This window comes from Rhinolophus sinicus, linkage group LG01, assembly GCF_036562045.2.
Source record: "Rhinolophus sinicus isolate RSC01 linkage group LG01, ASM3656204v1, whole genome shotgun sequence".
NCBI classification, from domain to species: Eukaryota; Metazoa; Chordata; class Mammalia; order Chiroptera; family Rhinolophidae; genus Rhinolophus; species Rhinolophus sinicus.
In genome coordinates this window covers 117,912,499-117,930,812 of record NC_133751.1, presented here as the reverse complement: position 1 = coordinate 117,930,812, position 18,314 = coordinate 117,912,499, and the positions used below count along the sequence as shown (strand labels likewise).

Genomic DNA, 18,314 nt, shown 5'->3' with positions numbered 1-18,314 from the left:
CTTTCTTCCATACGTGGGACCTCATTTACTAATTAGTGCCATTCCAGAAACCTGCTCTGAACTCAGCGGTCATCCGAGGTTCCTGAAAAGTGATCAGTCTTCAGTTGCTTCTTCTTAATCATATCTTCCTCCTCCTCCCCTTCCTCCTCCTCCTCCCCTACCTCCTCCTCCTCCTCCTCCTCCTCCTCCTCCTCCTCCTCTTCTCCTTCTGTCTCTGTCTCTGTCTCTGTCTCTGTCTCTGTCTCTGTCTCTCTCTCTCTCTCTCAGCTGGTGGACATGACAAAGAACAAGCGGGGGAACCCAGCAGGTGACTGAATTACTACAGCCTGGAGCGATGTGTGCAATGACGTCATGCCTAGGAAGGAGTGATCAGCACACGTCGGATGGGGGGTGGGAGGGAAGGGAGCATGTAAGATCAGCATAGCTGAAATAGGGAATAAGACCAGATCCAGGTTTTGAAGATGAATAGGAGATTGTCTGAGGAGACTGGAGATTTCTCATGAGAAACCATGGAGGCCAGAAGTAAGTGGAAATTTTTTTAAATACTAAAAGGAAAGAACTGTCAACCCAGAACTCTATATCCATGAAAATATCACTCAGACACTCTCAGATGATGGAAAACGAAGAGAATTAATTGTCAGCAGATCTGCTCTAAAGGCAGAAAGAAAACAATACTAGAAGGAAACTTGGAGCTTCAGGAATGAGGGAAGAACAATAGAAATGGCAAGTATCTGGGTAAATATAGTAGACTACTCTTCCCTCTTGAGTTCTTTAAAATATGTTTAACTGTTGAAAACCAAAAGTATAACATTTTCTGATGGGCTTTCAATATTTGTAGACAAGTACAACATAGAAGGCAAGGGTGAAGGAACTTATATGGGGCTAGACAACAGCATGGCACTTCAAGTGGCAAAGTACTGATTGTAAATAGATTGAGAAAAGTTCAGCATGTGTATTGTAACCCCTCGTGCAATCAGGAAACAAACTGTACACAAGGGTGCAGGCAAAAATGAAATAGGTAAGTTGACATGGAATACTAAAAATGTTCAGATAACCCAAAGGAAGGCAGAAAAGGGAAGACAGGAACAAACAAACAAAACAGAGAAAAACAAAGAATAATTGGTAGACCTAAATCCAAACATATCAATAATTCCATAAAATGAAAATGGTGTAAAACCACCAATTAAAAAACAGAGAGTAAAGATGGAGCACTCACCCTATCTGATTTTAAGACTTACTATAAAGCTGCCACAATCAAGACAGTGTGGTATTAGTGATGGCAAAGACGCAGATCAGTGGAACAGAACAGAACAGGCTCGTCAAACTAGGGCCAGATCTGGCCACGGTCTATTTTTGTATGACCCATGAGCTAAGAATAGTTTTTCTATTTTTAAAGCATTGTTTAAAAAAGAAAAAAAAAAGGATGTGACACAGAGACTATATGGCTCACAAATCCTAAAATATTCACTATTTGACCTGTCACAGAAAACATCTGCCAACTCCTGGAATAGGGAGTCCAGAAAAAGACCAACACAAATAAGTCCAATTGATTTTTGACAACAGTGCAAAGGCAATTCCGTGGAGAAAGGATAGTGTTTTAGCCAATGGTGTTGGAACGATTGGATATCCACAGGCATAATAATAATAATAATAACAACAACAATAATAATGAACCTCCACGTAAACCTCATACAAAAATTACCTCAAAACAGACCATAGATCTAATATAAAATATAAAGTCACATAACTTTTAGAAGAAAACACTGTAGAAAATATTTGTAACCTAAGTCACATAACTTTTAGAAGAAACACTGGAGAAAATATTTGTAACCAAATTTGTAACCTAATTTGTAATATAAGAAGTCAAAGAGTTCTTATACATGACAGCAAAAACATGACCAGTAAAAGAAAAAAAGTGAGAAATGGAACTTCATCAAAATAAAAAAAATCTATTTTCTGCAAAAGACACTGTTAAGAGAATGAAAAGACAAGACACAGACTTGGAGAAATTATTTTTTCATGACATATCTAACAAAGGACTTGTATCCAGACTATATAAGGTGCTCCCAAAAGTCAACAGTAAGAAAACAAATGATCCAATTTAAAACTGGGCAAAAGACAGATGCTTCACTAAAAGGATATATGGATGATAAATTAGCAAATAAAAAGATGTTCAACATCATTAGCCATTAGGCCAATACAGATTTAAACATGACTAGATATAATCACTACTAGAATGGCTAAATTTTTAAAATACCAAATGCTGGCACAGATATGGTATAACTAGAATTTATGCATCGTTGGGGGGATGCAAAATGGTACAGCGATTCTAAAAAACAGCTTGGCAGTTTCTTATGAAGTTAAGCATAGCGTTACCACATGACCCAGCAACCTCACTCCTGGGTATTTACCCTAGAGAAATGAAAATGTGTGTTCATCAAAAACCCTTTTCACAAATATTTACAGAAGCTCTCATAATCATAATCATCAAAAGCTGGAAACAACCCAAATGTCCATAAGCAGTTGAATGGATAAACAAACTGTGGTCCATCCATACAAGGAATTGCTCAGCAGTAAATAGGTAAAAAGTACTCACACATGAATCAACTTGAGTGAATCTCACCAGCATTGTGCTGAGTCATAAAAGGTTACATACTGAATGATTCCTTTTATGTGACATTCTTGAAAGAACAAACCTATCACGATGAAGAACAGACAAGTGGTTGTCAGGGGTTGGGGTGGGGGAATGCTATCATTGCAAAGAGGTAGTGCAAGCGGGGGGGTTGGAATGAGGGAGGTGTTTTGATTGTGGTGGTGACTTGTAGACAGGTGTTAAAATTCATATAATTCTAATTACTGTACTACACCAGAAAGAAATAGAGGGAGGAAAGGTGGGAAGGAGGGAAGGAAAGAGGGAGGGAGGGAGGGAAGGGAGGAGGGGGGGGAGAGAGAGAGAGAGAGAGAGAGAGAGAGAGAGAGAGAGAGGAGAAGGAGGGGGAGGAGGAGGAGGAGGAGGGAGAAAAGGAAGGAAGGAAGGAAGGGAGGAAGGAAGGAAGGGAGGGAGGCAGAGAGGGAAGCAGGGAGGTTGGTTCATTCTTGAAAAAGTTGGGAACCATTATTTTACATTCCATTCTTGAACTAAATCTGAAGGGGTTGGTTAGACTGAAGCCAGAGGCCAGCTGGGAGACTCTGCTCTTGGAGATGGAACAGGGAAGGTACGACAGCAGCAGGGTGGGAAATAGAGGTGTAGGTGAGAGATCTTCCTTCAAAGAGCTGGTGACCTCATAGGGGAACTCCATCCAGTTGGGAATATCAGCACATAAACAAATAATGACCAAGACAACCAGTCTGGCAGCCCATCGGGTGCCCAACAGGAGGCGTAGATGCACACATCTATCCTTGCAGGGTCAGATGAGGAAACGTCCCTCTCCCTGGTTCCTCCTCTGTGGAATTAACTGGTGGCCTTCCCAGGGCTTCCAGCTCCATCAATCCATGCAATATTCAACAGTATGGCCTGTTCTGGGCAGCATGCTCAGAGCACACAGGTGGAGATTGTTCCAAAGTACTCCAGACCCCAGCCCAGGCTCCACACCTACAAGCCCCCGGCCCTGCCTTGGAGTCTGAGGCTGTTGGTATTTGCAGTGTATATGGATGTCTTCCAGCAACTCAGGTCTCTAGGTCCTCTAGTTAGCAGCTCAACCAAAAGAACCACAAAAATGCCTTGACTCTTCACCCCCCACCTGCGCTCGTGGCACAGACTGCTGACTGCTTACCCAAGCCATCACCCTTTTCCCTTCTAACAGAACCCCACCTTTGTTGGGGTCGTGGTGTGCCTACTGAATCTTCACATCGTGACTCTCCTCTTCCTCACTCACCTCCTGTGGGGCCCCTTTTCGGACCAAGAACCTGCCTTCTGCTTTTCATCTGTTCTTCTCTAAACAATGAAAATAAAACTTTGCTTCCCTTTGAAACTCTAGCCTGTCTATGGGGAGGGACGAGAAGCTATGAACCCTGATTTCCTCATCTGTTAAATAGGTTTGATAAATGGCCCATCTCAAAAATTGTCTTGAGGATTCAATGACATCAAATGTATAAAACACCTGGCCCTCAGTGGGTGTTCAACTAGCCTTCCATCTTTCTCCACACCGCTGAGAAGTCACCATCACAGAAATAGTCTTTTGGCTAATAGACTCGAAACACACTGGATTACACTCAGTCCCACCTTTGTAAGAACTCATTTACTCAGTTACTTCTGTCCTAAGAATCAGTCTGAGGGGTAATTACGAGATGTGATAGCTTTGATGGGTCAGAGTGACAAGGCTTGACTACACTTCCCAGAATTCCTTTCCTGGGGTTTCTGGTTAGGGTGGGTCACAGAGATTCATGTGGGAGGTGTGGTGGGTGGTGGGGATGGGCAGAACCACAGGCATTTGGAAGCACAAACATGTCATCAGTGATCTGGTTCACCCAGGTATCCTGGGGCAGCGAGCTGGGCTGCAGCCACTCACCTTCCCCCAATCCTCCCTCTGCCTTCCCCACTCCTGGGTCAAGTGTGTGTGTTTATTCCCATGAGGAAGGGCTCTGTCTTCTGAAAGACACTCATCCCACGAGGGCAGAGGTGACAAGAACCTACATAAGAGTTGTCCTCATGGGCGTGGGCTCCAGTGGGGCCTCGCTCTCCCCACGTTAGAGCCTGTCTGACCACCCCCACAATTTAGTAAGGCCAGATCTGTGTAGCAGATTCACTTTTATCTCTCTGTGTCTATTTATCATCTGTCTATTCATCTATCCATTATCTTTCTATCACAGTGGTTCTGTATCTCTGGTTGAGCCCTGGCTGACACATGACATATGAAGAGCAAAAAGCTCTGAAAGTCTGGCATGACTTTTAAGGGCCAACCTGGGGACACGCCACAGCTACTGTGGACAGGGAACTATCACAGTAGTGTTTCCTCCATCATGGGCACTGTGTCAACCTTATTGGGGAAGGTTATCTAGTGCCACGAAATTCTGAGAGCAAGCCATCCCAAAACTCAGGATTAAAACCATGGTCATTTATTCCCACTGATCTACAGTTGGACTGGGGGTTGGCTGGCCTATGCCATGCTTGGCTAGGTGGGGGTGGCCCACGCTGAAGGGGCATAAGTGACACAGGGGAGACTCTTCTTGTGCCAATGGCAGAAGCCCGAGAGGATAAATGGGAATGTGCAAGTCTCTTAAGGCCTAGACTCAGAACTGGTGTACTGTCACTTTCATCCCATTCCATGGACCGAAGCAAGTCACATGGCCAGACCCAACGTCAAAGGGGCAAGGAAGTTCACTTCGCCCCCAGGCAGGCCCAAGCCAGGACATGGATGCTGAGCAAAGTGAAGAACTGGGGCCAATGATTCTATGTACCACGCATGGTGTTGACTCTGTGATAGACAGTTTATGTTACTCGAGTCCTGTAATCCTCACAACAGCCCTAATAAGATGGTTCTACCATTATCTCTACGTCAGTAAGTCACTCATCCAGGAGTACACGGCCTCCAAGTTGCCGACTGGAATTCCAACTCAGGTGGTCTAACTCCAATGCCCTCGCTTCACCATGATGAGATGGTAGTGAGCAAAATGAGGCTTACAGACAGGTGGGGAAAGTGGCGTTAATCAAATAGTTGCATAAACAAAAGGACAACAGCAGGTCTCAGGATCATGAAGGAGAGGTGCCACGAGACAACATCATAGGCAGATTTGATCAAGCCAGAGAGGGTGGGGAAGACTCCTCTGAGAAAGCAGTGACAGCCTCAGTCTGAGGGATGTCTCATGAAAATGGCAGTGACAGGTGTTCCAGGCAAAGGGATAAGCAAGGGAGGCCTTGAGGTGGGAGGGAGGGAGCAGGGTACAGAGTGTAACTGAATGCAAGCTGGGGTGGCTGGCAGAGGGCAGGGGCACACTGTTGGAGGCCTGAAGGAGAAGGGCTGGTAGTGCCAGGCCTTGTTGCCGGAGCAGAACGTGCCCTTTCAAAGGGCATCAGAAAGCATTCGAGAGGTTTTGCAAGGGAATGACACAGTAAGACTGCACGTTGGAAACCTCTGTCCCTCTGTAGGATGTACAAGGGAATGCCAGGAGCCCAGGTGTGAGGCCACTGGAGACAACTAGGGAGGCCTGACAGTGGAAATGCACAGTGGTGTGTGGATTCAATAGCTGCTCAGGAGGTGAGATCCACAGGACTCGGCAAAGGGTTTCAGGTGAGGAGTAAGAACAGGAAGTGTTAGGGAGCAGTCCCAGGGGTCTGACTCACCTGACCTGAGATGGGGAGAAACGAGTGTCTAGGTGGGGTGTGGAGCCAGGCAGGGTAGGGGGCGCCTCGGGAGTTCAGATTTGTACATGTTGAGTTTGATGTGGCTTTAAGACGTCCAAGAAGCAAGGCCTGAGAGGCGTTAGGGCTTGTGGGTCTGGAGCTCCGAGGAGAGCAGGGCCCTATGCAGGCTTGTGAGTCAGCTGCCTGTGGGCGGGCATGAGAGCTGCGGATGAGATCACCTGGATGCAGCGAAGCCTCAGAGAGGAGAGGGCCTGGAAAGGGGTCCTTAGAAATCTCAGTAATCGAGGGCCAGAGCCAGGAGGTGAGGCTGCCCAGGAGTCTAGAAGGAATGGCAAGAGACGGAGGAGATAGACACAGCCGAGTGGGGGGTGCCCCAGAATTCAGGGAAGAGTGGTCCCAGGAGGGGTGGCAACAGTCCCGCCCCTGGTCACCATTAGACTGGGCAGCTTTGCAGTCACCTTTGGGTCTTGCCTTTCTCTCACATCCCACATCCCACGTCTCAGGAAATCCTTTTGGCTCTAACTTCAGAGACTATCCAGAATCTCTTCACTTTTCACCATAACTCCTGGGGCCCCTGTAGTGTGGTGGAACCCACTAGTACCATCTCACAAGAACTTGGCCGGCCAGGTGTTAGACCATTGGCCTGTGAGTCTGCCTTGGTGGCAGCGTCACCATGGTGATCAGATCAGGGCTTTCTGTGCTCCCTTTGGGAGAGCTGGTTTGCCAGGACTCCGCTCCACTACTGTATACCTATCTATCCCGAGCCTCCTCACTCTGCTCCCACTCTGGCCTCCTGTAGCCTATTCTCATTGTCCATGGAGTGTCCTTCAGACCATGTCACTTCTGTGCCTAGCACTGACGCAGTTCCTCATCTCCCCCAGGCCAAGTCCTATGGCCCACAAGGCTTTCTCAGACCTTGTCTTTCCTCCCCACACCACTCCACCCTGGTGTCCTCGTTGTCCCACATATAATCCCAGCACACTCTGCCTCAGGGCCTTTACACTGGCTATTCCCACTGCCTGGAAAGTTGTCCTTCAGATATACGAGGATTGACAATTAAGTTCACGAACTCATCCTAGAAAAAGTGCTACATACCTCATTGCTGAATATCACTACTGTCACCTTCGAAGTACTCCCCTTGGGAAGCTATGCACCTATGCCAGTACCTAGTCCACCCTTCAAAGCAATTTTGGAACTCTTTTTCTGGAATGGCCATCAGAGCTGTTGTCGTATTATTCTCGATGTCCTGAATGTCATCAAAATGTCTTCCTTTCAATATTTCCTTTATCTTCGGGTAAAGAAAGAAGTCATTGGGGCCAGATCAGGTGAGTAGGGAGGGTGTTCTAACACAGTAATTTGTTTACTGGATGAAAACTCCCTCACAGACAGTGCCGTGTGAGCTGGTGCATTGTCGTGATGCAAGAGCCATGAATTGTTGGCAAAAAGTTCAGTTCGTCTAACTTTTTCACGCAGCCTTTTCATCATTTCCAAATAGTCAACTTGGCTAACTCTCTGTCCAGTTGGTACAAATTCATAATGAATGATCCCTCTGATGTCAAAAAAGGTGAGCAACATGGTTGCACCAAGTTCGTGAATTTGATTGTCCAGGCTTGTACGCACAAGCCATGCCTTGCCTCCTTCAGCCCTTTGGTGTCCTGACCACACTATTTGAAATTACAGTCTCCTCCTAGCCCCATCTCCTTACCTGCTGTGTTTTTCCCTACAGCACAAATGAGCTTCCAACTCACTGTGTTATTCACAGTTGCTGAATGAGTCCGTTGGTCACAGAAGCAGGAGCTGCGTTGGTGTGTGGGATGCAGAAGCTGGGTTGGAGGTGGGCACGGAGAGTGCGAGGTGGGAAATGAAGAAAGCAATTAGACAACACTTGCAAAAACTTTGCCAGTAAAAGGAAATAAGAAAGAGATACAATAGCTGGGGAGGATTTGTTTGTAATGTTTTTTTCTATGGGAAAAGCTTCAGTATATTGGAGAGTTACTGAGAGGGATCCAGTGGAGAGGGACAGGCCAAAGAGACAAGGAGCAGTGGGGCTAGCCAGAGGGCATGGGGGGGCCAAAAGGGGGAGGCCAACAACGTGGGGGGACTGGCCTTCCACAGCAGGATGGACGGCAACCCTGCTGGAACAAGAGGGAAGGAAACAGGAGACCAGCAAATGGAGGGAGGCTTGTAGGTTTGGCAGCAGGGAGAAGAAAGGGCTTCTGTCCTTTTCCCGGCACAGTTGATGTCTGCTGAGAGAAGGGTGATCAGAGGCTCAAGAAAACTGGAGAAGGTTTGGGATAGTTAGTCACTGGGGAGTAACTGAGGACCCGGAGGTCCCCGAAGACCCTCTGAGAGGGGACCATCTGCGTCTGGGGGCCTTGTTGAGCAGGGCTATACTGCTCAGAGGTCTGAAGAGTGAAAGCTGAGCTGCGGTCATCCACATGGGCACTGGCTGAGAAGGTCTGATGACGGGCTAAGGGCAGGAGGTTACTGGGCAGCAGTGAGCCTTATGGAAACAAGCCCCAGGTGCACATTATGGGGAGATGCCACAGACCCAAAGATGTCACTTCCCTCTTATTTGGACATTTTGGATTCTGGCGTCAGATTGGGATTTGGGGACAGTGCCTCTTTCAGGGACCTGCCTCTCTCCCTGAAAGAAAGTGCTCCGGGGCAGGGGAGGAATTACGTTTAACTGGAATGCTTTACAAGGTGGTGGGGGATGGGGGGACCCATTAGGCCTGCTGCCATGGTCCCTGCAGTGCAGCCAGCTGCTGGAGCACCAGGTAATTCCCCTGTGCCCTTTATTGCCTCCGCTCGGTGGGAGTGACACCAGGCCTTGCTTTACGAGCTGGCAGCTCCGCTTCTATGAGCAGACCCGCTGTCAGTAAGGGCTGTGTTTTATATTATGGGCAGGATGATTTATGGGCCGCCCCAGCACTCGGCAGACAGCCATTTGGCCAGGGAGGAAAATGACCTAACACTTAAGAAATTTGGAAGCCAGAAAACTGTGTGTGTGTGTGTGTGTGTGTGTGCGTGCGTGCGTGCATGCGTGCGTGTATGTGTATACATTACAGCTATATCTGTTTCCTCTCAACTTCATCTGCCTGACCTGCCAGGTATTGAAAATAGGAACAGCTCTGTTACATATGTTGGTATAAAAATGAAATGAAATAAAATGACTCATTTCCTTCTGGATATAGCCTTTGCGTCACACACTGACACACTGAGGTTTTGGGGAGAGAGGCAGGTGACCATGAGGTGGTCGGTTTCTGCCAAATCAACCTGGATCCCTTTCTCCCAAGATCATGATAAAGCCTCCCAGGAGAGAGTCTGCCATACTTTACTGAAATATCTGTTTTAAGTCTGTCTTCCCACTAGACTATTAGCTCCTAAAAAGCAGAGCCATGTCTCATTTGGCTTTGCCTTTTCAGTTCTTTTAATTGCACGTGGCACCATGGTAGGGGTTCAATCAGTGGTCACTGAATTACTGCTTAAATATGTGAGTCATTTACCATTTAAAGGGGTCTGCCAAGAGTCATGTCGCCATTAGACAGAGAGCCTCTTACTGGCAGGAGCCCCGCCTTTGTCTGCATAGGCCCTACACATAGGAGGCACTCAGAAGTTTGCATTGGACTTGGGTGGACTGAACAAGCTAGAGAACTCTGGGTCAGATGACTGTCTAGTCAAATGGATTTGCAACTGGTAGACCCCATCTCAGACAGCGTTGAAAATGAGAACAGGTGCGCGACCTCAGGAACATTCCTGCTTGGACTTACTGCAAGCCCGCCATAATCCCACTGACCTTTGAATATTGTGTGTGGTGGGGACTGTGGGGGGATGTCCCAGGCTCAGTCCTCAGCCCTTTCCTGTACCTTCTTTCCGGGTGTTCTCATCCCAGCTCAAGGCTGTAAATACCATTTACGCATAAAGGACTCAAATGTATTCCTCACCCATGAACTCTAGACTCTTACAGTCCACTGCCTGTTTGACATTCTCATGGAGATCTCGTAGGCATCTCTCATTTAATTTTCATCCCCAAACTTTCTTCTCCTCTAGTCTTCCATGTCATCTCAGTAAATGGACCACCATCTACCAATGACTAAAGTGAGAATCTAAGAGACATCTGAGATAGTTCATTTTGTGTGTCAACTTGACTGGGTCACGGAATGCCCAGGCATTTGGTCAAACATTATTCTGGGTGTGTCTATGAGTGTGTTTCTGGAGGATATTAACACTGGAATCAGTAGACTAAGTAAAGAAGATCACCCTCCCCCTGTGTGGTGGGCCTCATCCAATCAACTGAAGGTTTGAATGGACGAAAAGGCGGAGCAATGGAAAATTTGCTCTCTCTGCCTGACTGACTTCAAACTGGAGAATTGGATATCTCCTGCCGACAGACTTGGGCCTGGACTATAGTTACACCATTGGCTCTACTGGGTCTCCAGCTTTCCAACCGCAGTTCTTGCGACTTCTCAGATACATATATAAGTTCTCTCTTTTCTCTTATATTTATTAATGGAATTATACTGTAAGGAAGAGCTGCCTCCTCGCTCCTATTTACTTATTTAATTATTTATTTATATGAGTATGGACATGTGGATATTTATTTTACGCTTTGGGTTAAAATTTAATACCATCATTTATTTTGTTGCTCTAGTTCTAGCTTTGACCATTGGGATCTCCTGGAGGTAGGGTCCTATGTTCTTTTCATATGTAACCCCCCTCCTTGTTTTGTTTGTATGTTTCTGTTTGTTTTGAGGGTTTCTTTACTTTCTGGCACCACCAGACTCACCTTGTATTTTTCCTGCCTCAGCCCTGGAATCAACAACTTCTCCCCGGATCGCTGATTCCTTTAATTAGAGAATGCTGTTTAGAAACCAAGATCTGGTACCAGGCGTGCTTCTTGCTACTGGATGTCATTGCTTCTAAACCTCTCGTCAGATAGAGCTAGGAAATATATGTACGCATACTCACCCATGCACACACACACATCTATATTTATCTCTGTATTTTTATTAAATATCATGAGTTTATACTTATATCTCAAATTTTAATCCAACACTACAAGGTTTATTTTAGCTTTCCCCATTTTGTTACTTGTAACTTCTTCAGTAGTGAGAAACCCGGCTTTAATAATCTGTAATTTATTTACTTTTTTGTTCAACTCTAATGTACACACAAAGCATTTCAGAATTGTTAACCATATCCTTGAAAGAAACCAATTTAATAACTAGGTTACATTTATGTACTTTTTTTTTTTTGTCTTTAGCTTTACAGTATTCAGTTAAGAGACTCTTTTCCAGTTACTTTGATTATTTATTTTCTTCTCCACATCTTACATGGTGGTCCCTTATCCTAGTTGGTTTTAATTATTTGTCTGTTTTTGGGTATGTGAAGGGTATGTAAAATATGACTATGGTTCTAAGAGTCAGCGCTAATCAAAAAGATATACTCAGGAAAGTGTCTGACATACTCCTTCTTCAATACCTGATACCCTGTTTCCATTTCACCTTTCTTTCTACCCCTTCTCAAACCCCTTCTTTTCTTTCTACCCCAATCAATCTCTTTAATTTTGGTTTATTTTTCTATTTTTTTTGAACAAATGAGCAGATGCACATGTATTTTCTTATTTATCTTCATTCTTAAATGAAGGGTGGCATATTATAGACATTTTTTTTTTGCACTGCCCTGACATGGCTTGAGCATAATCTCAGAGCCAGAGAGTATTCTGGAAATAGCATGTCCTGAAAATGACTCTATATCAGCTTGCAGAGAGCTTTCTCATTCTCTTACAGCTGCATAGTACTCCATTGTGCGGACATACCATAGTTTATTCACAAATTGACCTTCTTTCTGTTCTTCAAAAATGCCAAACTTATTTCTGGCCTGGGCCATTAGCACTGGTGTTCCTTCTACCCAAAGCATTCTCCCTAGAATTTCCCATTGCTGCCTCCTTGGGGCTTTCAGTTCAAATTTCCCGCTTCAGAAAGAACGTCCCACCACCTGTTCTTAAGTGGTCACAGCTCCAGTTCTCCCAGTTATTGTGTCTCATAATCTTGCTTTATTTTCTTTGTAACCCTCATCACTACATAGTGTCGTCTTGCTTACTTGCTTGCTGGTTTACTTTATTATCTGTCATCCTTGTCCCCACTAGGGGACAAACTCCATGTCCTAGGCATTGCTGCATGTCCTGGCATGCAGCAGGAATTCCATAATGTTTGTTAAGTAAAACAGATACTGTCAGGTCTCACTCATGGCCCATTGGCCCACCCTGGAGGTCCTAGGTAGACAGTTTCTGCACAAATGGCATCCTGTGTCTACCTGAGGAATTCTCCTGCCACAGGTGTGTTATAGGCCTATGTTAGGGCAAGCCAGAAGCTAGTGTCCCAGGAGTGACTCTCAATCAATGATGGACAGCTTCTTCAACCCTTTCGAGCAATTCTAAAGTATGTTCTATAAAGAGAACCAAGGTCCCTAGTGGAACGACACAATTATGCATAGCTATGACCCATTCATGAGCATACTCTACTGGCTCTGCTCCCTTCCTCATCTCACTTTCCCAGCCTTTCACTGTGCTTCCTGGAATTACCACCTACATAAACTACTTTCATCCAAATCCTTGCCTCAGGCTCTGTTTTGGGGGAACCCAAGCCAAGACTCTTACTAAAGGAATGGCCATTTGGTGAGGATCCTCTCATCATGCCCGGCAGAGCTCTAACTTTGGTCCTTCCCTGGTCAGCATTTCTAACCTCTCAGACATAAGACAGGAAAAGCAAACTGTTCCAAACGTTGGGCTTTAAAAAGCCAATTTCATGGGGAGCAGTTGTCTTGATAGAAATCCATATGAAAAATCCCTGAGCATTGTGCGAGGTCACCAGACAAAGAGACCATCACCTGAGAACACCGCAGCTATCTCAGGCTTCCTGACAAGGCGCAAAGGAGGGAGAGCACCCTGTGGCCAGACTGTAGTAGGTATGATGGAAGTCTCCAAGGCCATGTATAAAGAGGGATATTAAAGTTTAAAAAGACCCAGAGGACCTTGACCATGAAGAACAGAGACCTGGAAGCTAAATTATTGAATGGGTACTTGGGGAGGAGAGACCATGAGAAGTTAAGCAAGAGGGGGTGCCTATAACGGGCACCATGGAATATGTTTTCCAGGCCTCATTGGTGGTAGGAATGACTAAACTCAAAACCAAAAGTTTTTAATTAGAATTAAGAAAACCAAAAGTTGGTTCTTTAAAAAGAACAAATTGAAAAAGTTTTAGTTAAAATGACTATGAAAAAAAGAGAGAAAACTCAAATTACTTAAATTTAAAAATGAAAATGCAGAGAAATGGAAAAGCTGACCCTAAAATTCATATGGGATTTCAAGGGTTCCCAAATAGCCAAAACAAAAACAAAATTGGAGGACTCATAAATATCAAAACTTACTACAAAGTTACAGTCCTCAAAACAGTATACTACTGGCATAAGAATAGATATATAGACCAATGAAATAAAATTAAGAATCTAGAAATAAACCCATACAGCTATGGTCAATTGATTTTTGACAAGGATATCAATGCCATTCAATGCGGAAAGAATATTCTCTTTAACAAATGACGGTGGGACACCTGGATATCCACATGCAAAAAGATAAAATTGGACCCCTACATCATACCATACACAAAACTTGATTCAAGATGAATCAAAGACCTAAATATGAGAGTTAAAACTATTAGAACTCATAGCAGAAAACATAGGGTAAATCTTCATGACCTTGGATTGTCAGTGGATTCTTAGGTATGACACTTAAAGCACACACAACCAAAAATAAAATAGATAAACTGAAAACTTTAATGCTTCAAAAGACACTATTAAGAAAGTGAAAAGAAGGTCCATAGAATGGGAAAATGTATTTGCAAATCATATATGTGTATCTGATAAGTCTATTATCCAAATATATGGAGCACTTGTACAACTCAGCAACAAAAAGACAAGAACCCAATATTTTAAAATGGGCAAATGACTTGAATAGACAGTTTCTCAAAGAAGATATGCAGATGGCCAACAAGTACATGAAAAGATGTTCAATGTCACTAGTCATTAGGAAAATGTAAATCGAAACCACTTCACACCCGCTACTAACACAATGAAGATAAAAAAGATGGACAAGATTAAGTGTTGGTGAGGTTGTGGAGAAATTAAAAACCTTGTGCATTGCTAGTGGGAATGTAAAATGGTCCAGCCACTGTGGAAAATAGTTTGGTGGTCCTTAAAAATGTTGAACAGAAAGTTACCACATGACCCAACAATTCTACTCCTAGATACATACACAAAAGAACTGAAGACAGATATTCAAACAAAACTTATACATGAATGTTCATAGCAGCACTATTCACAAGAGCCAAAAAGTAGAAACAACCCAAATATAATCTACTGATGAATGTATAAAAAAATTGGTGTATCCGTACGTTAGAATATTATTCAGCCATGGAAAGGGATGGAATACTGATGCTACTACAACATGGCTGAACCTTGAAATCATTACGCTGAATGAAAGAAACCAGACACCATTGTATAGCTCCATCTACATGAAACATTCAGAATAGGTAAGCCCACAGAAACAGAAAGCATTTTAGTGGCTGGTGAAGAGTGACTGCTTAATGGGTATAGCTTCCTATTTAGGTGATAAAAATGCTTTGGTATTACATAGAGGGGATGGTTACAGACCATTGTCATTGCAGTAAATGCCACTGACTAGTACATTTTAAAATAGTTAATTTTATGTTATCTGAATTTTACCTCAATTAACAAAACCACAGCTCATAGTCCCCAACTATGGAATCAGAATCCTTAGGAGTGGAGCCCAGGAATCTGCATTATTTGGAAGCTGCCCAGGTGATTCTGATGGACAGTAGGTCTGCTCTTTGCTTCCGTGGAGGGCTGGCTGAGACCTGGATCCCGGTGGGTGAGAAGAACTGGGGAATTGGAGAAGGTCAGTGCCGTCAGCAGGTGGAAGGAGCTGGGTAGTCTTCTTCCTTTAGTCCTGCCCAGGCTTCTCCTTCCCTTAGGAATCCGATCCCCCTCCTCCTCCCTGGTCCTCCTCCAGTCCCCCAAAGGCTCTCATCACTACTCAAGAGGCTGCTTCTCTCCCAAATGTGTGATTCCATAGAAACCGACTCGACAGCACACCCGCCACAGGACTGGGGCTGGACCGGGTTTTGGTGTGTGTCATTCCATTTAACCCTCACCACAAACTTCAAAGAGAACCATTATGATCTCTTCTTACAGCTGAGAAAACCAAGGCTCAGAAAGGACAAATATTTACCCAAGTCATGTGGGTGGAGTGGAGAAACCAGGTCTGCCTTATGCCAAAGCCGAAGCCCTCGCTGCCCCACGTCTCCCCTCAGAGCCTGAGTTCCTGCTTCTCTCACAGCTCAGCCAGCTCCATGTAGAGACTGATTGCCAGGGGCTCCCAGTAGCCTGTGAGAGTCGTTCTGCCTCCGTTCCCAGACAGACAGACTGAGGCACAGAGAGGTCCCCTGGCATGCCCAAGGTCACACAGTGAGCACAGTCTGACTGGCAAAGACGGGTTGCCGAGAGTGCTGGCTTCTGCACGGAGGAGAACCGGAAGGTCCTCTGTAACCCCGCCTCCTCTGTACAGCTAAACATTTTCAGTAGCAATCATGCAACAGAAAAAGAGTAATGACTAGAGAAAAACACTGACAGCGAAATTTTTCTCTTATTGAATCTCTCTCTCTCTCTCTCTCTCTCTCTCTGTCTCTCTCTCTCCCCATCTGTCTGTCCGTCTGTCTGTCTGTCTGTCTGTCTGTCTCTCTCTCTCTCTCTCACACACACACACACACACACACACACACACACACACACAACACACTCATTCAAGAAAATTAAGAAAAAGTTAAAAGGAAAGGACAAGAAATCAAATATTACAGTACTTGGAAGGAAAAATTCAACTGTTTATTCAATACTTTTTATGTCTCCCTAGCAGTTTGAACTTTGATTATTTAGTTACAGGCTGAGGTAATAATATTTTATATAAATAATTGTCTTATAACTAATAAGTGACTTTTAATAAAACAAAAACATCTGCAAAGGGTACAATTTAGGCAATTACTGAATCGTACAGTGATGCAATGTTTTTTCTGGATTTATTATTTTGTTCTAAAATAATCAATGAATGTAACATAATATACATTTAGATTTTAAACGTGAAATTCAAATTCTGCCAGATATTTCATGTATGAACGAAAATCTGCACTTGCCAAACAAAAACATTACACCTTGCAGTTTGTACTACTTCACTGTTTTCAATTTTGAATACGAATTAGCACTTGAAAGTTGGAGATTTTTCTCTTTTCAATCACTATGCTCGAGCAGTTTATTCCAACAGGAGCCAGAAACATGTGCTGTGCCTGAAAGGAGCGTAAATGATTCCAAATCACTTGAACTTACTCTTGCAACACCTGTAGCCGAGTGTGTGTGTGTGTGTGTGTGTCAGGGGCTGACTGTGCAACAGGACGTTCTCATACCACCTTCCATGTAGAACCCAATGTTTATGAACAGATGAGGAATGAACGTGTGCTCATTTGAAGCTCACACTTCACGGGAGCCCTCAGCTCAGCCACACGCCTTCCCTGTTTTTTAAGGCCCAGCTTACTCCTCCCTTCCTCCAAGACACTTATCTGACCTCACCTTTCTCCATGACGTGGGCACCTGGGGCTCAGCCATCCTGCACCTACTGGTCACACTGGGCTCCCCCAGTGTCCTGTCCAGCACCAGGTCACCTTGAGGTGCCTCTTAGTTGGTACTTGGAGTCCAGCTCTGTTCCGACTACCTAACACCAACACCAAGAGCGCAGTCTCATAGGGTTGCTGAGTGAGACGGGAAGGCAGAGGAAGGTCGTCAATCCTTCATGAGGGGACCACAGCCAAGCAGTGGGAGAGCCACGAAATGGCGAGACATCTGGAGGACCTGGGGGTGGCCCTCCAGTCCTTCCAGGCATTGCTCATGCTCATTTCCCAGGCAGGCCGTCTGGGTAGGAGGTGGGGAGGGATCGCTCTGCCCCTATCACTTGCCAACCTCCATGCTGGGCACTGTACAGATATGGTGTCAGCCAGTACCCTTTGGTTCAGAGGGGTACTCACCTTCCCCCACCAACCAGGTAACAAGGAGTTTCTCTTAAGAAACAGAGGCTTTCCAAGGACAAGCGGCGAAGTGGCTGCACCTCAAGGGGTCTGGAACCCACAGAAGTCTCCTGCTTCTCTCTGAACCTTGTTCCCTGTCTGCTCACCAAACCACTGGTGTCTCCTGCACAGCCCCAACCAACCTTCTTCATCTCAAGCTCCCCCACCCCCGTGGCCCTGTCCCCTCAACCTGGTTGTCTCTCTTTGGTCCACCCCACTGTGAACAGGCAGTTGCCATGGTTGGGGACTAAGGTCCAGGCTGGCATGTGACTGTCCTTTCTAACCCAGAGCTGTCCTATTATTATAATGACCCTCATTTTACACACGAGGACACTGTAGAGAAGAGGTTGAATAACTTGTACGAGGGCCCACTAAAAGTGGCTCCCCAAGACCCAAGCCCAGGCCAGTGTTCCCGTGGTCCCACCCCGCCTTTCCCCTGGAGTGAGGCCCCTGGTGTGGGGTTTTCTGGTCTCCTGTACAGGCTCACTATAGCTGATGCACTGTCTTTGGGGACATTTGGTGAGTTGTTTGAAACCTGTGTGTAAATATCAACTCTATTTGGCAGAATACCAGGAGTAGAATTTTATTTCTGCTGGGCATTATTATGGATATTGAGCTGAGAATCTGAAAATTCAATAAAACAGATTAAACCTCCCACAGAATGAGTGTAGACCATCTACCCGTGTCCCTGTGGGGTGTAAAGACGAGGTGGGTGGGACCAAGAATCCAGGGCTGCATCCAGCTGAGCAGCCCACCCGAGAGCCCAGCTCGGTGGAAACCCTTCCCCATGGGGCTGCCCACCAGCTCATAGCCCCTTTACCACCCGG

The 18,314-nt window shown here is 45.2% G+C and overlaps 1 long non-coding RNA gene across 1 annotated transcript; it reads right to left on the bottom strand.

Moving 5' to 3' along the window:
* Positions 1-14,114: 14,114 nt before the first annotated feature.
* Positions 14,115-15,886, bottom strand: LOC141567230 (uncharacterized). Its single transcript, XR_012489709.1, has 2 exons — positions 15,612-15,886; positions 14,115-15,261 (listed from the first exon to the last, which is right to left on the bottom strand). It is a non-coding gene; the product is annotated as an uncharacterized LOC141567230 (long non-coding RNA).
* Positions 15,887-18,314: the final 2,428 nt, after the last annotated feature.